This window comes from Neolamprologus multifasciatus, chromosome 17, assembly GCF_963576455.1.
Source record: "Neolamprologus multifasciatus chromosome 17, fNeoMul1.2, whole genome shotgun sequence".
Lineage (NCBI taxonomy): Eukaryota > Metazoa > Chordata > Actinopteri > Cichliformes > Cichlidae > Neolamprologus > Neolamprologus multifasciatus.
In genome coordinates, this window is record NC_140455.1 from 3,527,426 (window position 1) to 3,551,541 (window position 24,116).

Genomic DNA, 24,116 nt, shown 5'->3' on the forward strand with positions numbered 1-24,116 from the left:
ACTTAGAAAATATACACAAATTGTGAAATTGCACCTCTATAAGATGAAGCTCAATTAAACTTCGCTCCAAGAATAATTTTCACCAACAGTTCTGAGATAAGCTGCATGTTATTCTTGGATGCGCTTGTAGGACCGGCTTTAAAATCGCATGACAAAAATATCATACACATTAAAAAAAAACTGTATCACCAACGGAGCCTGGACAACATTTGCTAGTTAGATGAAGTCAGCTGTCTCGTCGTAGCAAAAGAGAAGCACCACCTACCGTTCTTTATGCAACTTCAACTGTCGGAGAAAGTTGGAAGTTGTTCCATCTCTGTCTGTGATTCTCATGTTTTGCATGTTTTGCATATTGCATTTCGTTTTTTTGTTGACTACTTCATAGTTTATGTACCTGAAAAAAATAACTCCTTGCAGCATTTTTGAGCGTTTTTTTTTTTGTTGTTGTTGTTTTTAATCTGGTTAATTTGATTGGCTGTGCTACAGCTCACGCACACATACGTACGGAGTGTGGTTTGAATAAATGAATCAATGAATTGAATTAATGGTGCACACTTTCTATATTATATGCATGTTAAATTTTATATTTGGGGTGAAATATCAAGTCTTTTCAAGTAAACTGGTTCAAGTTCAATTCAAGTCCCAGGTCACTGGTGTAAAAGTCCAAGTCAAGTCACAAGTCTTAGAACATTTTTTCAAGTCAAGTCTAAAGTCATAAAATTAATGACTTGAGTCCACACCTCTGATAACACACAATGTGTCCTCAGTATCCATGCTGTTAAACTGCTCTGCATGTGATGAATAAACTTAAAGTGCACTAACGATGTGTTTGCTGACCTTCTTTTCCTGCATGAATTCAGAGAAACAACAGGACCTGCATGCTGGCCCGGGCCATCATGGAGTCAGTGTCAGATCACAGCAGCAGGTGCTGAACGGGCCAACTTATTCTAGAAAACACCGTTTCTGACCAGCATGACTGTTGACAGCACTGTAGCTTTTTATTTCTCCCGTGTCGTTCCATCATTGAAGACTCTTAAAGATGGTCGATGGACCGATTCTTATATCGTGCTGCATAGAGCATTCACACTCCCATGGATGCATCAGAGAACAGCTTGGTGTTCGGATCCTGCCCAAGGATGCTTGGCAGGGATCGAACCACCAACCTTCCAATTAGTAGGTGACCTGCTCTGCAGCCGCTCCACGGTAACCAATGACTGAGTCCAAAAGTCCCAAACAACCAAACATGACGCACTAAAGCACAGCAAGGTGTTTATAGATGAAACAAATCTGTAAAACTGCAGGTATTAAAGATGCATGTGTACACAAATGTGTTGGCTGTCTTGTACAGAGCACTCATCATGATCACACGACAGGTAAATGGATCACACTGGCACACTGGCTGCTTCTCCCTGAGCCTGGTTAAAAGGGAGTTCTTCCTTCCCACTGTCACCAAGTACTTGCTCACAGGTGGCTGTTTGATTATTGGGGATTTCTCTGTGTTAGTCTTTACAATATGAAACTATCCCAGCTACCACAGGACTGACACACAGACACACAACCATTTGGATTCAAACCAACAAACCTAACCCTGCGCGTCCGAAGACTGTGGGAGCAGCAGACGCAGGGGAACATGCAAACTCCACAGAAAGGCAGGTGGAGTCAAACACAGCACCTTCCTGCTGTGAAGCAACAGTGCTAACCACCACACCAACTTGGATATATGTGTATATATGACTTGATTGGTTCAGGGTTCAAAGCTCAAACTCACGTTTACATGAAGCCGTGTGGGTCAGAGGAAAGCTCATGTTTATCTAATGTGCTGAATTCAAGCAGCTGCCATTCACAGCTATAACAACGTTATTAACTCAGTTTGCTGCCCGTAGCTGCCACAGCAGCACCTCCTGTGCTCTCAGCTGTACTCAGAGTAGTTTTAGTTTCAGTTTTATTTGTCATATGCAAGTTAGCACAGGGTCAACATTGCAATGAAATGTGTTTGACGAGCAGCAGTCACTCAGCAGCATGATACAGTAGGAGAAAATATAATAAAATAAAATAAAATATAAAAATATAAAAATAGTAAGGAGCTAAATATTAGAGAGACATGGTAAAAGAGAAAAGATGACTAAATATATATGTATCTATAAATATAAATATATGTACACTAGTGATTAAATAAGAAAATCTTGAAAAGAAATATGACGGGAGGGTAGATGGGAGTAGGACGTGTGCTCTTCTGTAAGTAGTTTACATGAGTTACTGCTGCCTTCCTGTCAGCTCAAAGGAGTCTGGCCATCCTTCTCTCTGGCATCAGAGAGCTGCTACTTCCTGGATATCTCCTCTGTTCAAACCACTCTCTGTGAACCCCAATGACTTTGGGGCGGAAAGATCCCAGTAGATCACCAGTTACTGAATTTCTCAGACCAGTCCATGTACCAATGATAACCACACCATGTTCAAAGCCACCTTAATCACTCTCTCCTCGTTTGAACTTTAGCATCTCTTCATGTTAAGTCAGTATATCCTTATATACTTACTTATACTTACTTACTTATATATATAGCGCATGTGACTGGAGTGATGCACAAAATGTGGACGCTCAGGAGGAAGAGGACAGGACATGCACTTCCTGTTTAAAGTCAGGGAAAATAAGATGCTTTGTAACTTTCACACTTTAGATTTCATTGACTGTAGTCTTGTGATCGCTGTCAGAATCAGTGCTGTGGTTGCTGCCGACATGATTTTAGCTCATGCAGCAGTCCGCTCAGTTCCCCTCATTTGCCACTAGGTCGCGCCATGGACAAAGAAATCCTTTGTCATGCAAACAGATAGTGTATAACGTTGGTGAGCATGAAACAGGCTGTGTCAGCATGTGTTCAGACCCCGAGGGAGAAGACGAGATGAGCTTCTGTGGCCACTCTCCAGCTTGTGGCTAAATAATTTGGCCCAGCTGATTCCCTCGCATCCCTGCCTCTGCCTCCTGAGGACCACATCTGTCATTAGGCCGTAAACAGATGGGGCATCGCATCTTGGCGGTAAAAGAGGAGCAGGGGAAAATCAAACGGAGCCAAGCAGATTGTGGATTGGAGCGTCTGAGCAGACAGGAACTGGGAGGTTTTTGTTGAGAGTCAGAGATAAACACAGAGCTGGATGCTGTGATGGTCCAGTGCTTCGCTCCTTCAACAGACACTGCAGCCTGGAAATCACCAGCCTCAAATGAGCAGCAGATGTGAATACTGCACTGAAGGCTAGCATGCATGTGCACTAAAAGTTCACATCCAGATGTTCATTAAAGTGGGTGATGTCTAGGAAGAGCAACTGGAAGCTTGAGTTCAGTGACCGATGGGGGATATGCTGACCTGTAGAGCAGGATGTCAGGTCGACTGTCACAGGTTTGGATCTGCAGACAAACTGTTTCAGGGTCTTGAGATTCCCTTAGAGAGCAGAATCACTGGTGGGAAATACGAAATGGACGTTTCTGTGTCAAACCCATGGGGGTAGCGGCTCGGGTCCGTTCGACAAATGTGGCCAAACCAACGGAGTCGGCGGCGCTGGATTAGGTCGCCGATTGTCGGTTGGCTGCCGCAGCTGGTGAGGATGGTGTCATTTGAATGACGGTCGCGAAGGGAAACGCCGAGAGTGCATCTAAGGCAACGCATTTGGAAAACTTCGAGCTTGCTCAGGTCGTGTTTGAGCATTGTCCACGTCTCTGCGCCGTAAAGTAGAATGGGCAGGATCAGGGTTCGGTAAAGGCGGATCTTTGTCGCCAATGAGATGTTGTTCTTCTTCCAGACGCACCAGTGCAGGGAAGCGAATGCTGCCGCGGCCTGCCCAATTCTGGAGCGTATCTCCACTGATGATGCCACTTTCTTCTCTGTCATTTCTCCTCAGTCACACGAAGCTGGAACACTGTAACTACTAGGGATGGGTACCGGTGTCCGGTGCCATGATGGCAGCGGTTCTGGCATAAACGGTAGTAACCAGACCGAAAAGCAGCGCACATTTCGGTGCTTTATTTTCTTTATTGATACACTTTGGATTCCAGCCAATCTTTTTACGTTTCCGAGGATAGTAGGCGGGTCCAGGTACGTACGTTCTTTTAGAGCAGAGCTACAGATTAAAAACGCCCAAGGTGAAGCGGTCAAAGTCTGGCTGTACTTCACAGCAAAAGATGCAAACTCAGCAGCTGCAACAAGTGCTTTAAGCTGATACTGTGATGCTGTCAAAGGAGGTAACACCTCAAATCCGATGAAACACCTGGCGACGCATAGTGTGTTTTTTAAAAGCCGAGAAATGCGCCGTATTTGATAGCTTGCTGCGAGACCTCACACCGAGCACATCTACTGCGGGTGTGGTGCCTGTTATCGGACCCGGAGTTAGCAACATCCCCCAAAAACCCGAAGAGGAGAGTCCTGGCCCCTAGCCCTGCCAGTGTAGCAGAAATGATGAGGATGATGATGCAGCAGCAGCCGTTCTTCTCTGCGTGAGTAGCTTAATGTTGTTCGTGTGTAATTTACGTTGAGTAGGCTAACCACGTTATTACATTAATGCATGTAAGGTGAACTAGCAAACATCATCATAGCTACATGCGGCTGTCTTCTTGTTTGATGGCAGATACTCCCTTCACCCTGGCCAAAAAGGCTAAAATGACCAAAGAAAAAGTGGAAAACAGTTAAACATGAGAGGTTTTTGGACAAAGTTTGTGTTTTTTCCATTGATTAAGCTGCTTCCAGCCAAGAGTGATACCATATATGCCCCATAGCTGCAGAAAAGGCTAACATTGTTATCTTTTTACAAAAAAACAGCTGAACATGAGAGGTTTATGGACCAATTTTGTGTTCTCCATTCTTTGAGCACCGTTTAAGCACCGGCACCGTTTCAAAAGTACCGGTTTGGCACCGGTATCGGATAAAACCTAAACGATACCCATCCCTAGTAACTACTTACATGATTCAAGTCCTGTTAGCGTGTTGAGGCCCACTCTGCTGCAGCACAGCGTCCACAGCCCCAGTATCTGCACAGACCGCAGGGATGGCCTGGCACACATCTTAGGCTTGTTAGCAACACACTCTGGTTTGTGTCTCTTTGGATTTTCTTTCTTTTTTCGTCCACGTGCTGGTAAAGTTTGGTCACCGTAAACCACCCGTTAGTGTCAGGATGCTGTGGTTTGGGTTAAAACACACTTGGTAACAGCAGCTTGGCTCACTAACTAACGATGCCGCTCACTGAGGCTTTTACCCACAGACAAGGAGCTGATCTATCATAATGATGCTGGTCCTGGATCAATACTGCCACATTATCTGCACTGACCGATGATGTAACACCAGATCGTCCTGCCAAACACGAAGTGCCCCCTTTTATAGACAGGCGTAGACTAAAATACTGGGAACATTCATGTCCAGCAGTGTGTCAGTAAACCTGCGTGAGAGGGTTTTATTTCCAGTTCTCATCAACATGAATCTTCTAAAGAACAAACATCTTAAAAACGTTCATGCTGCACACTGACGTGTTGCTAAAGGGAACTACAGCTGACTCGCTCTGCGAGGCAATCCGATCCTTCCTGTCCTCCATCAGGAGCACCGAGTCTCGGTCTGAGGGTGGACGCTGAGAAATCCCACAGACACCACCCAGCAAGCAACAAGAGAAACACAACAGTGACATAAATCCAGCAAACATCCATCTTGTAAATTACAACATGAGGCAAAACCAGCAGCGATGCTGGAAACAGATATAGACGATTAACGCTTTAATTATAACCATTTATTGATCACAACCGTAGATTAAAGGCTGCTTAATTGTTTTCAGCTCCACACTGGCCTCCGCCCTCACGTCTGCTCCCACACTCACACACTGCTTTGGTCTGGTCACGTGTGTCTGGATCACAGCGCCCGGGGTTATACGCACGCACGCTCACGAGCACGCGAGCGCACGGGGACACTTCAAACGCAGCGCGATGGTGGAGACATCTGGTAGTAGTTTCTGAAGGGAGTCCCCGTCACAGAGTTTCCAACCTCAAATAAAGCTGCCGAATGAAGTCAACAGAGTTTCCTTCGCAGACGCTTTTCCTCTCAGTCTTTGTTTTTCAGCGGCTGATGCAGTGAAGCGTGAGAGGCCTCGGCACGACGACCGGCCGACCTTCTGCTGTTCTGTGCAGAGTTCCTTTACTTCATGGGGAAGCTGAATGATCTGCCTTCATTAGCTGCTGCTGCCCAGGATGAATAAACGGGCCCAAACACAGCAGAGTCATCACACGCAGTCGGGTACAATCAGTTTGGCCTCAGAGGGTCAGATGTTCTGTGGCAAATGTTTCCTTACTGCAGATGCAGCACCGACTGAGACTGTTATGTTTCTAAAAATGTCCCCTCATGGTGAGGAACAGCAGCAGCCACCTGTGAGCCAGTGAAGGACAACAACAACGTGTCTGACTGTTACCATTCAGTATCATAACACATGACAGGTCCTTCCTGAGATCACTGACTGTTCATCCTCAGCCCAGATCTGAACTGAGTCATGACCACAGAGCTGCTGCTGAACAGATTCTTCACGTGTCCTGACCAAAGGCCGACGAAGCTGGAGAACCAATCAGAAACATCTTTCAAAGCTCTATGAAGCTCTGAATGGTTTAGGACCAAAATACATCAGTGACCTCCTGACCCAGTATGAACCCCTCAGGTCATCTGGATCTGGTCTTTTATCAGTTCCCAGAGTCAGAACCAGACACGGAGAAGCTGCATTCAGCTTTTATGCTCCTTATATCTGGAACAAACTCCCAGAAAGCCTCAGATCAGCTGAAACACTCAGTTTATTTAAATCCAGGTTGAAGACTCACCTGTTCTCAGCTGCATTTGAATAAAGCACCAAATCCACACTTTTAAGCTTGAATTTCAAAACTCACATTTTAACTACTGATTTTATCTGTTTTGATTGTTTGTTTGTTAATTAGTTAGTTAGTTTGCTTGTTTTAATCAATTTTAAATCATGCTTTTTATTTGTTTTTGTTTCTAATGTCTCTGTAAAGCACTTTGAATCACCTGTTGTTGAATTGTGCTGTACAAATAAACTTGCCTTCAATACTAAACAGGTGAGTTCAGCCTTCAAGCGTCACACGCTGAGAAAGAGCACACCCGTCACTCTGTGAACACCTGAGGATGAAACTAGTAGCTGCCCTCCCTGATCAGACTACGTTACACCTGTCTGTTTACGCTTCATGTTCAACAGGACAGCTCCCATTAAAAGCAAATATTCACATACCAACATACCAGGTCACCAGGTGAGGTTGTGTAACGAACCTGAACAACTGTTATTTGAAGAATGCTGAGACACATGGCTGCCAGTCGAAACTGAGCAAATGCAAAGTTTCAGTTTTCTTGTTCCTTATATGAGCTCAGCGTGAGCTGTGTGCAGGCCTCTGCTGTTCGATGCCCGCCTGCTCCCGTCTGTGCAGGACACCGACCACGAGTGTGTGGATCGCAGAGAGAAAACACACCGAAAGAGCAGAGAAGGAGTGTTTGTGTGAGCAGTTACCTGTGCATGAAAGCTGCACGCGTGATTGTTGATGAGCCTGCTCCTTCTGCCACACAGACACAGTGTTGCACATGAGCGATCGTGGCTCAAGAGTTGGGAGTTCGTCTTGTAATCGGAAGGTTGCCGGTTCGAGCCCCGGCTCGGACAGTCTCGGTCGTTGTGTCCTTGGGCAAGACACTTCACCCGTTGCCTACTGGTGGTGGTCAGAGGGCCCGGTGGCGCCAGTGTCCAGCAGCCTCGCCTCTGTCAGTGCGCCCCAGGGTGGCTGTGGCTACAATGTTGTAGCTACATTGTAGCTACAATGTAGCACAATGTAGCTACAATGTAGCTACAATGTAGCTGCATTGTAGCTACATTGTAGCTACAATGTAGCTGCATTGTAGCTACAGCTACATTGTACAATGTAGCTACATTTTACAGATTACAAGATGAACGTGTAGCTACAATGTAGCTACAATGTAGCTACATTGTACAATGTAGCTGTAGCTACAATGTAGCTACAATGTAGCTGCCATCACCAGTGTGTGAATGGGTGGATGAATGGATATGTAAAGCGCTTTGGGGTCCTTAGGGATGAGTAAAGCGCTTTAAATAAATACAAATACAAAAACAAATACAGACCATTTACCATTAAACAAAGATGTTCTCACAGCAAATGCTCGTGTGTCACTTTTCTATCCACAGTTTGTTTCGTTCACTTTGAAGCGACACACGAGCACATTTCTGTTTCATGCACAGATTCAACGACTTCACGTATGTGAACATTTCTTTAAAGCATGTCAGCAGGATGTTTCAAGCACTTTATTAATCAGCTAAAGATGGAAACAACTTTAATTGGTTACTTTAAACTTACAGTTTTTTATTGATAGCCTTCACTCATTGTTTCAGCAACAGCCCTGTTATTGTCAATACTGTGAATCAGAGAGTGTGTCTGTTAAAATCATTATCATAACAACATTTTACTCATCAGTATTACACAATGATAGTGTTTGCAGCTGGGCCCGATCATGTCAGAGTTCACACTGTAGAGGTTTTTATAAACAACTGAATTAAAGTTGGACTGAAATGATTTTCCTCCTGACGAGTGATAAATGTTTGTATGAGGGCAGCTCTGTCTGTGTGAGCTGATTATGTCACCTGAAAAACAAATGTGGAGAACAGAATGTGCTGAAGCTGCTGTTTGGTTTTCAGATTGTGTTTCTCTCCCTGACAGCTGCTAATTACACGGTTCTCACCTCAGTGTGCACACGCTGATTGTAATGGCTGATTGCTGGGTTGTAAATACTTTGGCACGATGTGTGTGTCGCTGCTTTGTGTGCTGAGATTCTTGTGCTTGTTATGTACTGAATGCCACATAAATATGCTAAATATACGATGACCCCATTCTTCTGTAATAACAGCGGTGAAGCAGTTTTGGCAGAGACAAGTCAGGTTACCTAACTCGTTGGCTCCCAATGTGTGAAGTTCCAACACGAGTCGTATCCTGACCCTGTGGGTGTGGGAGACCTCAGACTGGGCCCACCCCACCGCGCTGGACCCGTGTTATATGCTCACTTCATACACTTGATGATTAAGATGACATGAAACAATTAAATCTGAATAAAATTATTAAGCCCTGCTATCCCTGTGTGGAACTGAACAAGGACACATCAGATGTCAAAGGTCAGTCGTGGTAGAAATGCAGGAGAGTGAACGCACGTCGTTCAGAGACACGGTGGCAGGTGAGCGATGGACGCAGTCACAGCTGTCACTGCTGCGTCACCACCGTTACGATTCATCTGCCAACAAACACGCAGATTAAAAAAGACTTTTTGTTTTAAACATACAGACGTGTGTGATTACCAGAGTGTCATCTGCAGGAAACAGCTGAGTAAAATTCAGTTAGTGATGTTTCTAACATCAGGGTCAAAGAACATGTCGATGAGTAACTGTGCACACAGTATGTTGCTGCCAAGCTTGAAACAGGAACAAACATTTGGGCCTCTTTGCAGCAGGAACAGCAGAGTGCATGTCCGTGAGGAACGTCCGCCTCCAAAGCTCGATAAAGTTTGATAAAGTCTAAATGATTACAGCTGCACTGCTGCAAAGCTGCCCGGAAACAACAGCAGAGTAGTTGGAGTATCTGAGTCTGAGTGAACAGTCGGTTTAATGGCAGCTAAGTGATCGTGTCTTTGCTTCAGCTGCACCTAAACTTTGGAAAAGCCTCGCCGCTTCTACTCGTGCCTCAGACTTTATCCAATCCTTCCAATCGAGATGGAAAGCTTACCTATTTAACCTGGTTCTCAGTTTAAACCTTTTAAACCTGTAATAAAGTTTATTGCTGGTTTTTGCTTTCATGAACTGACCTCCTGGATTGAGCATAACTACCTTCTGACTGTGCCTGAGCTGTAATGAATTGATGCTGAGTCTCTGTATCATTGTGAGCACTTTGGTGTCTTTGGGTTTTTCACTGTGTATATAAATAAAACTGTGTTGTAAGTGTGTGCATGTTTGTGTAACCCTCGCTGTGTTTGCTGTAGGTGCGTCTGTGTGTCTGCAGACACTGTGTGGCTTCAGCAATAAAACAAAGACTCAACCAAACATCCCCTGCAGCTTTAAATCGCTGCTTCTCTCTAAACTCTAATAATAGTTCATTGAAAGATGAGATGAGCCTGAACAAATCAGCCTGGCGCCTGAAAGGAGAACAGTTTGAACCTGCAGCCGTCCTGCTTTCAAAGCTCACATGAGATGGCTTCTGTCCTCGTCTCGTGTGTTTATCCCCTGCTACTGAAGCTGAACGCTCACAGCTCAGTGACATTCATCCAATTTGTGCTTTTCTCACAGCCATGAGCTGTCCATGCTTTTCTGGTTCCCTGAGTCCAGCAGACAGAGTGCTGACATGAGAGTCTGCAGGCCGTCGGTGATGAAGAGTTTCGCTGCTCACATCAGACGTCCAAACTTCACTCTACAAAGTTTTCTCTTCTTTTTTAACACATTAGTATTATAAAATACTTCATTAGGAAACTAAACACCAGCATCTGTTTTCTTCTGCTCGTCCTGTTCAGACTGCTGTGAAACATGACGGAGCATCTATGCTTCATACCTGCAGTTAGTCCGACTCCACACATAAAGGCTCCGATGGATTTGAAGCCAGGACATTCTTCCTGTGAGGAATCAGAGGAAAACATGTTTGTGTCCATGATGCCAGCACGTAGATTCCTTTTTTATTACTTCCTCACACTTTGATATTAGTTGATGACACCAAAGCTGCTCTAACCCTGCAGACGGCGTTTTCAGTCACGGCAAACGCAGCGTTTTCAAAACGCTCTCCAAGCAGAAACATTTGAAAACGCAGTTTTCGTGTCGCAGCGTGGTCAGCGAACCCGGAGCCTTTCTAAAACGATGATGCGTGTTGGTCATGTGATGCAGTCATGTGACCAATTAAACACAGATAGCAGAGGGCAGCAGCTGTTTTGTTTGATAGCCCTGTTAAAGATGAATATCAGTCTGTACGTGCTACAAATTCTTTAATTCTCACTCGCTTTTGCAACTTTGTACTTTTGTGTTACTCACAGCAACAGCTCCACCTCATTGTGAGTCCATTTAAAAAGGTCGCCGCTTTTCCTCCACATTCTGAAGCCACGTTTCAAAGAGCTGGAGAGTAAATAAGCGGCAGACAGAAATGAGGCAGGTCGAATCTTCACGCATGCGCAGGACTGGAACGTAAGCGTTTCCAGACGTTTCAATGTGGACGCACAACTCTGTGAACGACTGAAAACACTAGTGTGGACGCGTTTTCAGACAAAAACGCCGTTTTCACATTTATTAGTGTGGACGTAGCTGCAGAGCGCACTGCTGTGGAGCTGTGAGTCACTGTCATACAAACACAAACATGTCACAGCTCAGCAGCCATGGCGAAGCAGCGTCTGAGTGAAAGCAGGATGATGGATCTGCAGTTCCAGATGTGTCTGATATCCAGATGTGTCTGATATCCAGATGTGTCTGATATCCAGATGTGTCTGATATCTTGGAAGCGTGTTGGTTGTGTTCACATGTTACTGGTGTGTTTCTGTAGTTCTCAGGTGAATATCTCCTTCATAGAGCAGGCCTTGTGCAGCGTCTCTGACCTCTGACCTCTGACGATGAGCTCCTCTCTGCACCTCCACCCCTCCCTTCTCTGTCACCTCTCGTGCTGACGCAGCTTTTCTCTTCACGTCTCCACGTTTCTACACGTTCTCGTCACTCCAAAGCCTGATTGCTACGCCGACACCGGAGCTTTCCACAGGAAACGCTTACTCACACTTTCCAGGCTTGCTTGTGAAAACTGGAAAATCAGCAACGGATCAGAGAGCAGGGAAGGGGACGAGTGTTATTCCTGGACACGGTCCACACCACCACACCTCCACCACGGCCGCCTGCTGCGCCACTAACCCGGTTGTAGTACGACTCCTCTGAGATGTGGAGGGAGGGTAAAGGTGAAAGGGCAGCAGGTTTGCAGCGTGAGGTGGCGTGAGAGGCCGACACATGTTCAGAGCACTGATTATTACAGCTCCACCACAGAGGCTCTGTCACTTCCACCCGTCGCTCTCCTCACATTATTCATGTGACAGAAGCATTAAAAGCACCTCGGACCATTAATCTTGATTCATAATGACACAATAACCTGAAAGACCACATCTGGGGAGCTTTTCTGTTCAGGGAGACATTTCACTGACATCCAGTGAAGCAAAAACCAAAGACAGTAAAACGTCTGCTGCAAATACAGCGATGAGTCTACGTGACTTTTACTCAGGCAGGTGATTGATTGTGTTTTATAGAAAATACACGATGGCACATGTTCAGCATTAACACTGGCTGAGGAACTGCAGAGGAACTTATCATATCTCAGGCCTGCATCCTCTGAACACCACAGATTTAAGAGGCCTAACTGTTAACGTCCTCCTTTTTCCAGCACACGTCCACTTGTGTTTCCAATGCGACGCCCCGACAAACCTCACACTCTAAACGAGATATCCCCTCGACCCTCTCGGGATATTTCGTAACGTCTGGATTCCTCGCACCGTGGCTGTGAAGCTCAGCGCAGACGTCTGCTAAGGCATTTGATGTGACGCTGGGACCGGCCCGGCCAAAATACGAGCTGCTGATGCGAATGGAGTGAAGTTTTCCATCGGAGCGCTGAATGTCTGCAACCAGGGGCCAAGCGGTAGGAAAGCAGCGGTGTTTTTCATTGTGTTTGGAGCTCAACTGGAGCCTTTTCTTCCAGAGGATGTTCCTCCATTTACTGCTTTAATGATGGGCTGTCTCCACCATCCTCCACAGGTGTAAGCGGCTCCTGGGATGCTTTCTCCACTAAGCAGCATATATAACCCCTCACACTGGGCATGCTGGCAGCAATAATGCCCTGTGTGCCCCGCATACGTCTGCATATATGCAGACCCCTGTAAGTTTTTCCAGTCGGCAGCGTGAAATGCTGCGAGTTTATTGGTGAGTGTCGGCTTTCCGAAGGAAGACCCTCTTGGAATATTTTACAAGACAGTTAAAATTCTTCAGGGTCCTTCGAGCAGAAATTCATCCGCTCAGTGAGAGACTGTTGACACAGATACTCTGCAGCTGTGTGTGTGTGTGTGTGTGTTCGGTCGCTTTCAGGGTGGCAGGCAGGTGCACTGTCAGGCTTTTAGGCCCTGTGACAAAAGGTCAAAGGTCAGATTCTTATGAGGGAGCTAAGCAGTAGGACGTTTGTCAGTAAGAGACCGACTGTGGATGGAGGACGTGGACCTGCAGTGAAAACATGGTGTGTAAAGAATAAAATGACACCAGTGATCCCAGCATGACCTACAGGTGAGTCAGTAAGACTGGAAACAACACACACATATATGTGAGTGCACGTCATTACATAACAAGTGTGCTGCCACTGCCTGCTGCTGGGTTTTCCCTTTAATTAAGTGACTTGCATGTATCGACTCTGCAGAGAGGGACTATTTTCCTTATGTAACAAACCCACATCAGCTCCGACTCTGTTTGGTGCCTGTAATGGTTTTTAAAGGAGATGAGGTTGGATTAAGGCTGCAATGACACAGCCACGTCCGTCTTTTGTTACACTCGTTACATAATCCTGGTGCAGACGCTGTGGCAGAGACTGCTGTCTCGATTTATGTCAGTGTGCATTAATGTTTGCAGATTAGCGGCTTTGTGCTTCGTCACATGACCTGCTTTATTTGGACTGTAATTACAGGTGAACGGGAACATTTCCACGCAGGTAGAATTCGTCAGACGGACTTAAGAGATCAAGTATAATCAGCTGACTCCTGTCGGATTATGATATTATTTTATGCCATGTTAGACCCCTAATTAAAGATTGTGAATTATTATGTAGTTTTAGTTTGCATTATTCTCCTGAATTAGAAGAAGGTGATAACTATTACATTTGGTAAACTGATCTGCATTACATTAGACTGCTGATTGATTGTGAATGAATGATATTGTTTTATGATGCATTATACTGCTGAGTTATAAGAAAGTTATAAGAAATACTGTTCGCAGAAAGTCATCGCCTTATTTGTCTGGTTAGAAGAGAACAGAGCAGACTGCCCCATCTCAGCAGGAGCAGATAAACAGGGAGCCAAGGTCGTAGCTTAGGCGCTGTGTGAGAAAGAATGTAAATGTTTAGGCTTTTATGATTAGGTGGGGGCCACTAGAGGCTATAAGAGTTTGATCAAGGCTCCACCATTTTGAGATCTGATGCTGTCTGCTGTATGGTGTCCATCTCCCACGCGTGTGTTCATTAAATCATCGTTTGACTCAACCCGGCCGGACCAGTGTTGTTATTTTTGGGTTTTCCTCTTGTATCCATCCTCAATATTTGAATCCATAACAGTTTTGGGGGCTCGTCCTGTGGTATTGGGGAGGATGTTTTGGAGGTTTGGACGGTCCGAGGTGGTTGAACGGGCAGGCACGAGCCAGTGGTCTGACGTGAGTGGGCAAGCCGGCACATTTAAAGGTGAGGCACAACCTGTTGAATGTAAATCCAAACTGTGCCAAATTGGACTGTATAAATTAAAAGTCTACTCACTGAAATTACTGGTGAAGGCCTGTTTTGATTTTGATGAAAAATCTCATGAGTTTTGAAACTTGAAATAAGCTTATAAGTAATAATACTGAGTTAGAGGCTCAAGATAAGTAATAATACTGGGTTAGAGGCCCAAGATAAAGGAAAATAATGCTGAGTTAGAGGCTCAAGATAAAGGAAAATAATACTGAGTTAGAGGCCCAAGATAAAGGAAAATAATGCTGAGTTAGAGGCTCAAGATAAAGGAAAATAATACTGAGTTAGAGTCCCAAGATAAAGGAAAATAATGCTGAGTTAGAGGCTCAGGTAGTTTGATAGGGAATTGGTTAGTTTGTGAGTTAGAGTCTCCATTGGTCTAAAGGATTGCATCTGTGTTGGCCATGTTGAGAGTTAGAGGCTCCATTGTCCATAACGTTGCATCTGCGTCAGTCACACTCTTGTTTTAGAGGGTTGACGGCGGTTTAAAAGTATTATAAATTTTGTGAGAACGGTGGTTAGAGGCCACTAAGAGGCGCAGTGCTCAGAGGTAACGCTTGCCAAGGCCGGGGACGCCTAGGCCTTGTCCTCTTTGAGGGATAGCCAGTTGGTCACTGTGGAACTTGGGGCACTCCAGAATAACTAGCGGTTGCACCACTTACCGTGTTGAACAGTATCTGCGCTTTTTTGGACACTTTAAATTGAGTTAGGGATTTTAGAGATGAGGCCAGATACAGTTAGAGTCTGATACTGGTTAATTGATTACAAAAAAGTTGGACTTTCTTCGGTTGGACCCGTTATCTTAAATTTGTCAAAATTGTGTAGGCGCTAAAACTTTCAGGCCTGAGAGTGAGTGTAAATATAAGACGTCTTTGTAAAATAAGAGAGAGTTGAGTGTGAAACGAGGCTGTGTGTGACTACAGCGCGCTGCAGCGCTGCGAGCTATTTTTAGATAGTGTGTGAACATGCAAATGAGGTGGCTGCTGTGAAGCCCACAGAGGACTTCCTGTTTAGCGTGTTATTGAGTTTTATAAGTATGATTTGCAAACAATGATACATGCCTGTAATTAAAACGCTGATTTTGCTGATTATAATATTATGAATAAAGTTTTGAATGACTACGGTGAATGTTTGATGTTTGGCTGAGTTTTGATATGGGAGAGACGGCTTCGCAGCTGCTGGGGGTGAGTGACCGGAAATATGCATGCCCATAAAAGGCAACTGCCTGACTGTGTGAACTATGCACCGAGAGAGAGAGTAAAATCTAGGCAGATGAACCAAATGGATGTTTTAAGAAAAATAGTAAATGAATGTTTTAGTCTCTTAATACAGGTGGATTTCTCTCAACCAGGAGACCTGAGTACAGCGGCAAAAGGATAGATTAACAAAATTGGGACGACACACAGGCCAAGCTCTGGCTCAAAATTTTACAGCTTGACCTCTCACTTTGTCCCTACCTGAAAAAGAAGCTTAAAGGACATCTTCTCCTCCAGTTATCGGTTACCATCACTGGAAATTTTCAGGCAAGTTTTTCACTGAATTGTTTTTGGCACCATGTGTCCCTGAATCTCACAAGCAAGCTCTAATTCCTGGCTGAAGACATGGAATGCTGTTATTTAAGGTGGGAAATCAAAATTTGGGAAACAAAATTAAAAACACACAATTAGAGAAATGCCTTGTTTGAGAAAAAGTTAAAATAACCCACCCACAAACGCACACACACGCAATGAAGAAACAGCTTACATTCATGAACACGTGAAGATTTTCCAGCAAGGTTAAAGCAGCGAAACTTAACATACACCTGATGTTAAATGATGAAGTCTATCCACTACTAACAAATAAACTCTCTGGGTTGCAGGACAACAACTTGATTTCAAAAAGAAAGACACTGGTATGACCAACCAGTGATGAAACAACAAATTTAGTGGTTAAAAGAGTCGAATTGTGACATGTTTTCCTCTGATTGATTAATATAAGTGATTACTGAATGAAATAAAATTCCTTTTTTGAGTTATTAAACATGATCTTAAGAATTTTAACATGTACCTGTGTTGTCCTGTCAACTTGGTGGATTAGGAGTTGATTATATAGTGAGAAAAAACAAAAAAAAGGGGGGGAGAAGGCTGACACAGGGCCTGGCCCCTCTCTGAATAACACAGCCAAAACAACATCATTTTCCTGTTCGTCTGTTTTTGTTTTGTTTTTGTTTTTTCTCTTTATGCTTGATTACAGGCTGCTTTGTCGGCCCGGAAAGCCGAGGCTGACCTGGACTCCTGCTCTCCCCTCTACCATCTTTGCTCTCCCTTCTACCATCTTTGATGTGACCCTGACCAAATGCTACAGCAGCTGGACTCACAACAACAACCTGAGAAGGTCAACAGTGCTGCAGGAATAAGATCTCATGCAGCGTAGACGGAGAACGTTAAATCCAAGGCCCGTTTCACTATACAGGGGAGATTTCCAGACAGCTTCAGCTGACAGAGCTGTGACGAGACGCCTATTAAGCCCGGATGAAAAGTGAGGCCGAGCAAAAGAATGCTGACCTTAACAACTCTGCATTAAAACTGTGCAGGACAGTGATGGACCAACACGGATGATCGGGCAGCAAAAAGGGCGTGCCAGAGACACGAGGAGTAACTGAGGTCAGAAGGCACCTCAGATTGGACAAAAGCACCAGAAGAACATAAGCTGAAGGCACAGGTGTCGGGGCTCGGCCAGGAGCTGACCTCTGAGAAGAGCCGGACAGCAGAGCTGCAGAAGGCCGTGGAGCAAAGCAAGGAAAACATCAATAAACTTCAATCTGACGTGTACGGAAAAGACTGAGGTTTCTGCCCTCAGTGAGAGCTCAAGACATCAGAGCAGAAACTGAGCATGGCTCAGGAGGAGCTGGCTGCTAATCGAACCTATCAGTCAGGCTTAGAGTCCCAGATACAGGACTTAAAATCAGGCCGGAGCTTGCTGGAGCAGGAGGTTGTCAAACCTGACGAGAAGCTCCAACAGCAGGAGCAAACCCTGAAGGAGCTGCAGAAGCAAAAGGGTCAAGTTAAGGAGAAGATGCAGGACACTGGAGAAAAGGACTGCCTCAATTGGGGCCAGAACCAGTAAGGACAGAACTTTGGGCAGCAGCACCAATGGACGCAAACGGACTGAAAAGGGGGAGGCAGGACCCCAGAGCACGGGCTTCAGGCCATGGTTTACCCAGAACACCAGAACAGGAAAGTGATGAACACAAACACACACACAAACACACACACAAACACACACATTTACATACACTGACTCAGAAGCAAGAGAAACACGCATATGAACACATATGCACTTGTTGATTGACTGAGAAATGACACACACACACGCACGCACACAAATCAAAATGCTGATTCAATTCACTGAGAAGTGATCCACACACACACACACACATACACATGTTTGTGCAATGAAGAGTGATACACACACACACGCTGATGCAATGAAGAATGCTTTACTAACAAATGCTATGCTGATACGCAAAATGCTGCACACAAACGTCCAAATACAGAATCTGTTACAACAACAAGAAGCCATTGATTGTTAATTGGTTAAATGCATTTCATGTCACCCAGAGGGCATTTGTGTAGATTTAGGGGACAGGGTCTAAAGCAGTTTGGTTATGAAAACAATGTCTGTGAGTGATGTCTGTTTATGGCTCAAGGCCTCGACTGAATTGTTTACTGTGCTTCACACAGCCTGATAAGGAGCAGTGGTACAGAGTGAAAATGATGAATTAACGGTGTGAGCTTTATTTCGGAGCGCCACATTTTTGTGATTGAGATTTAATTGAAGGAGGAACACACTGAAAAAAAAAAAAAAAAAAAAAAAAATATATATATAAAATTAAAAAAAAAGAAAAGGGGGCCAGCCCTTGGATTTACGTAAGCATCCCACGTGTATTTAACATAACTGCCTCAGGCTTTAAAGATCTGTACAAAATTCAACAGGAAATCATAGCTTCCCTGTATTTCCTACATTGTTGGCATGCTGGTGAGTGCTGTTGCTCCACAGTAAGAAGGTCCTGGGTGCAAGTCCACAGTCTGGTTAGTTTGCAGTGGTTTCTCTCTGGGTATTCTGGTTTCCTGCCACAGTGAAAAGTCATGCAGCTATTAGAGCAAGGTTAATTGATGATTCTAAATTATCCGTGAATGTAAGTGTAAATGGTTGTTTGTTTCTAGGTGATAGACTGGTGACCTGTTCGGGGTGCACCCTGCCTCGTAACCTATCACTTTAGAGTTATTTCCCAGCCCTCCTGCAACCAGGATAAAGATAGGAGGATGGTAGTTGTTGTAGACCCATCCAATTTTTATGGTAACCAGAATTTAGACTTTGTTGAACCGTAGGCAATATGAAGACAACATGTAGTATTTAAGGGACCAAGTAGAATTTGGATAAAAGTTATTGAATAGTGTTGAAATAAAATGACAGAATTGTGAAGGATTAAAATATTCCAGGAGCTTAACTTACTCCATCTGAACATGTCTTAATCGTGTAATATGAACTCAAAATGCACAGGTTTACTGAATATGAACAGGTTGTGTTGATTTAACTCAGTTGTTTAAGTTTCTACCAAAGCAAAACATTTGTGTGCAACCAGTGTCCACTATTGACTGAAATAAGTCCAACATGTTTTTTGTCAGTGCAAAAAGAAGTTACGGTACCTGTATGCTTACACAATATTGTCCCGGGACGGAGAAAAACTTTCTGGTGAAGTTTTGGTTGATTTTGGGTTTTGCTTAACACTAGGTTGATTTTATCAGTGAGGTTTGGATTGTTTTCTTTCTCTAAGAGAGAGAAAGATGGTTTTATGCTTGGACATGTTTGCAATGGGCCCCAGTATTTGTTATAATATGAGTATTTTATTGGTTACGTTTGTTTTTGCTTTTGTTACAGTGCACTGAAATAAGAACATCTGAGAGGAGTAATCCACCGGTGGTGATATTTTGGTATTTTGTGAGTTCCTGATTTAACAAATCAGCTCTTTAATCCAGGCCTGAGAGATTGAACTTTAAAGCGCTATAAAACATTCTTACTGAAAACAGTTGCAAAGTATTTTTCTCCATGATTATAATGGGCTGGGGAGAAATTCACTTATATGGGACATTGATCACATGAGAAGTCCTGAGCCTAAAAGGATTGCAGCGAGTCAATCCAGTCAAAAAAAACAAGGAACTGTTTTCCTTTAAAATGATGACGTCATCTTGCTGGTGATGGAGGCTTGAATAGATTGCGCGTGAGACTCCATTATCAGCAATATCTGGTATGAATGTGTGTGAATGTATGCATGTGACTGGACTGTGATGGACTGACGACTAAAAGTTTTAACTGACTTGATACTGAGACAAAAACGATACCGACTTTAGGATTAGTAAATGTCCACAAACAATTCACCCGCCTGTAAAAGAAGGGTGGATGTTTTGTCTCGCTTTGTTTTGTTTTTGCAGGAGTAGAAGGAGGACAGAGACTAAAGGGGGAGGCTGTAGCTTCACATGAGTGTGAACTGCAGACTTAACCCTTTGGTTGCTAATTTTGAGCTACTGATGTTTCCATCAAGAAAATTGTGTTTTATTAGCTGTGTTACGATTAATGTATCACATTATATTGTTGGGAATGTTAAAATGCTAAAGTGGAGAGAAGCTTTGATTTCACTCAAGACTGAACATGTTATTATTAACCATAGCAGGCCACTGTAAAAAGTCAATTAACTTTTATAGAGACAAAAAAGCAAAAAAAGACTTCTATTGATGTCTATGAATAACAGGGGAATGATAGACTTGTCACATTCAAAATAGAGATATGTAATGACAAACCCTGGTCCACGTCATTTAGGTTCTCCATTGAAATAGTCAATAATTTAGAAAAGTAGGATAGAACCGACAGGGGCATGTGCTGAGACGTGGTGCTGCACAAGAACAAGAGCAAAATAAAGAAAAATTATTGTTTAGTTTTGATAAATTCAAATTAAAATGTACCATTACATTCAGAGGATCAATATGAAATTCAATATATGCTAATTTTGTATGAAGCACATGACTGATAACTGTTCTGTCCTGAGCTTTTGTTTTTACAGCACCCACTTGACCACACCAACAGTTTCTCGCCACCAAAAGGGGGTACTTGCAAAGAATAGGGAGGAATATCATCAGAAGTGGGAAAGGTAAGCCCCGATGGGGGTGATAACATCATTAATTTCACGTATGGTCAAATTCTTAAAACTTGACCCCCAACATGAAAAATTCTTCAAACATTTAGAGACAGAGTGGAGTTCTAGATAAACATAATGTAGCAAACCACATAAGGATGGAGCGTTGGAATCAATAAGATGGTGAAAAAACACGCAGGAAAAATGTTGATCATGTTGATTATGTTTATTCCAGTGTGCAGAGATTGGCTAATCTGACCAGGAAATGTTATAAATGGATTGTCGGAACAGTCAGCGTTAAAGTCACCTTTGACAGTCCAGACTAAGATGGCGTTGGACATCTTCAGGGCGGAAAAGGGTTGGTGTGACCAAGGTGTGGTTTGGCTTGTTGTATGTATATTCCAAGATGATATGGCTCTGGATGGACCAGTTACCAGGGCATGGAAGGAGGACAGACTCATTAAATGAGGAGAAGGAATTTTCTGGGATTGATGATCCTCTGGGTGAGTGGTTGACTAAAAGCATGCATAAAATAAAAGCTATCTTTTGTTATTGATTGGTAATAGATTGATAATTGGCCACATTTACAGCTGTATTGACTTGTTGTGGACGTAGTCTACTTCATGTTTAAGCACTCTAATTAACAGATTGAAAATAGTGACATTAAAGGAAGAATATGCAGCGCCACCCTGTCAGATGCCAGTGCCGGTGGGGCTCAGTGATGAATCAGGTGAGCTTGATGGCTGAATCAAAACATAGAGGCCCCTGCTGTGGTCAGTAAGGGATAAAAAGGGGGTGTTTTACTGTTATTTTAGCATCAGCATTATTGTTACATCAGAATCATATAACAAGCATTGCATTGAACATTTATTGAAGCTATTGACATATTAACATTTGTATTACAGTGATTGTTATAACTTCATGTTAATCTTCTATCTACAGGTGTCAAAAGTAGTCAATAAGTTCATGTTGAAGTGAAGTTCATAATAATACAGGTTTTGTTTGTAGACAATTGTGAAGACGCAGGCTCTGGGCGGAGCCAGGAGTTGAACAGATCTAACATGACAATTAAATTGATTTCATTCCCTAACACAGGATAACAAGACTGGAGCAACGACACTGGATAGGAGAAAGTCTGATACTTTTTGAGATATGAGGTCACTAACCTTTTCTTTTAATTTTCTAGCTTTGTTGAATTGACACTTGTTAGAATTAGAAATGGCTGATTTGTTTTTGATGTCTTTTATTAGAATGAGTGGTTTTAATCATTTTTATATATATCTTGCAAATGTGCTTATAATGAGTTGGCACTTGGTCTTTTGAAGGTCATAAGCTTCGTTCGGCGATAGTCCGGACTGATAAAGTGTAAGAAATGCCTTGAGTGCAGCGGGCTAAATGCAAACACGCTTACACACACATACACTAAATTAGGATAAGTCCTTGGGACATTCTGAATGTTCTAAACCAATTCTGAACCACCAAAAGATCAGTAGACAGCAACATTAGATTGTTAGAGCTAGGAAGAGAGGTGTTTTGGTTTTCTGTCTCTTACAGAGAAAGGAACAGACACCAGACGAGGTCACAGATATACGAGGATCCTTCGCAGCAGAGACAGACACAGTGACTGCGGAAACATCAACTGGGTTCAAGTGTCATGGCATTTTGGGCTCCAGCTAGTCACCTCAAAAGGATGGATCCAATAAACACAGCAATAACCATGAAGGGGTTGACGGAAATCCAGGAACACCAGACCAATGACGTTTGAGAGGCTCTTGGGCGAAAGGGGAACACGTTCCTGTTCCTTTCTCTGGGGAACACAGCGGTGACCCCAGAATACACAGATCATTGTTTGAAATCGGGGCAGAATAATCCCCTGATCTGTGCAACGACTGAAGGGTTGTCTAACCCCTGATGTTGAAGAAAGAAGAGCAGAGGATCACCCGACTGGAAGACACTGGTGCCTACAGCCATAAAATAAAGGTTAAAAGCTCCTCGGACAGAGGTTCTAGTCTGAGTACGTTTGAAGGGTATAAGGTAGCACCGAAATAAAGCTGTGGGAGAACTGGGGAGTGATGGGAGTATCATCTGTACCTACTGTTGTTGTTGTAATAAAAGTTTTTCTTGCATCTGAACTGCGCAAACACAGAGGTCATCTCACATATGGTTCACCCAACAGGGGGACAAAGGGCCTCAGGAGTAAGGAGAAATGAACCCGGCAACACTGGATTGCAGGGTGTAAGTGAGCTCTTTATGTCTAAAGAGCTCATCAGGGGGAATTGTTGGATTATAATATTATTTTATGCCATGTTAGACCCCTAATTAAAGATTGTGAATTATTATGTAGTTTTAGTTTGCATTATGCTCCTGAATTAGAAGAAGGTGATAACGATTACATTTGGTAAACTGATTTGCATTACATGAGACTGCTGATTGATTGTGAATGAATGATATTGTTTTATGATGCATTATACTGCTGAGTTATAAGAAATACTGTTCCAGAAAGTCATCGCCTTATTTGTCTGGTTAGAAGAGAACAGAGCATACTGCCCCATCTCAGCAGGAGCAGATAAACAGGGAGCCAAGGTCGTAGCTTAGGCGCTGTCTGAGAAAGAATGTGAATGTTTAGGCTTTTATGATTAGGTGGGGGCCACTAGAGGCTATAAGAGTTTGATCAAGGCTCCACCATTTTGAGATCTGATGCTGTCTGCTGTATGGTGTCCATCTCCCACGCGTGTGTTCATTAAATCATCGTTTGACTCAACCCGGCCGGACCAGTGTTGTTATTTTGGGTTTTTCCTCTTGTATCCATCCTCAATATTTGAATCCGTAACACTCCCACACACCTGCTGTGACAGCGCTCTGCTCCACAGACTGTGTGGCTTTGAAGCTGCTGAGCTGAAGATAGAAATAGTTTCATTGTTACTATTAATTGGTTCTTTGATGAATGAGCACAGAGTGTTTCTGACACAGTGGGACATCATTTCTGTGAGTGTGGATTAGCACAAGGATGCGCCACAAACAAGACTCAGTGATGCTGCTGTGACTCACAGATGAGGTCAGGTGGGCGTCAAACACAACATCGTGATCTACAGTGAGAGGAGGCAGCGGGTGGAGGAATGAACGTGAGCGGGAGGACGTGAATGACAGGGTGTGGATGCAGTAGTGAAGGAGCGAGGAGTCGAGGACGTGATGTCGCACAAAAGTCATAAAGAAGAGAGCACAAACCAAACAGACTGTGGAGCGAATAGCATCAGTCTGGTTTCCTGGATGATCACAGTGGAAACCTGGACAACACTTTAGACTTTCCCCCAGAAACCACGTGCATGAGGTTCAAGCAGGACTGGCAAGGATACAGCTCGAGGGTGAACTCCCGCGCCGTCTGAGGAATGAGCTACTACTTCATAA

The 24,116-nt window shown here is 43.8% G+C and overlaps 1 long non-coding RNA gene across 1 annotated transcript in view; it reads right to left on the reverse strand.

Annotated features, from left to right (window-relative positions):
• Nucleotides 1–7,593: 7,593 nt before the first annotated feature.
• LOC146498744 (uncharacterized) overlaps nt 7,594–24,116 on the reverse strand; it is a 193,763-nt gene continuing 177,240 nt past the window's right edge. Inside the window, exon 2 of the long non-coding RNA XR_014870417.1 lies at nt 7,594–7,817. This is a non-coding gene — a long non-coding RNA (uncharacterized LOC146498744). The remainder of the gene's footprint in view (nt 7,818–24,116) is intronic.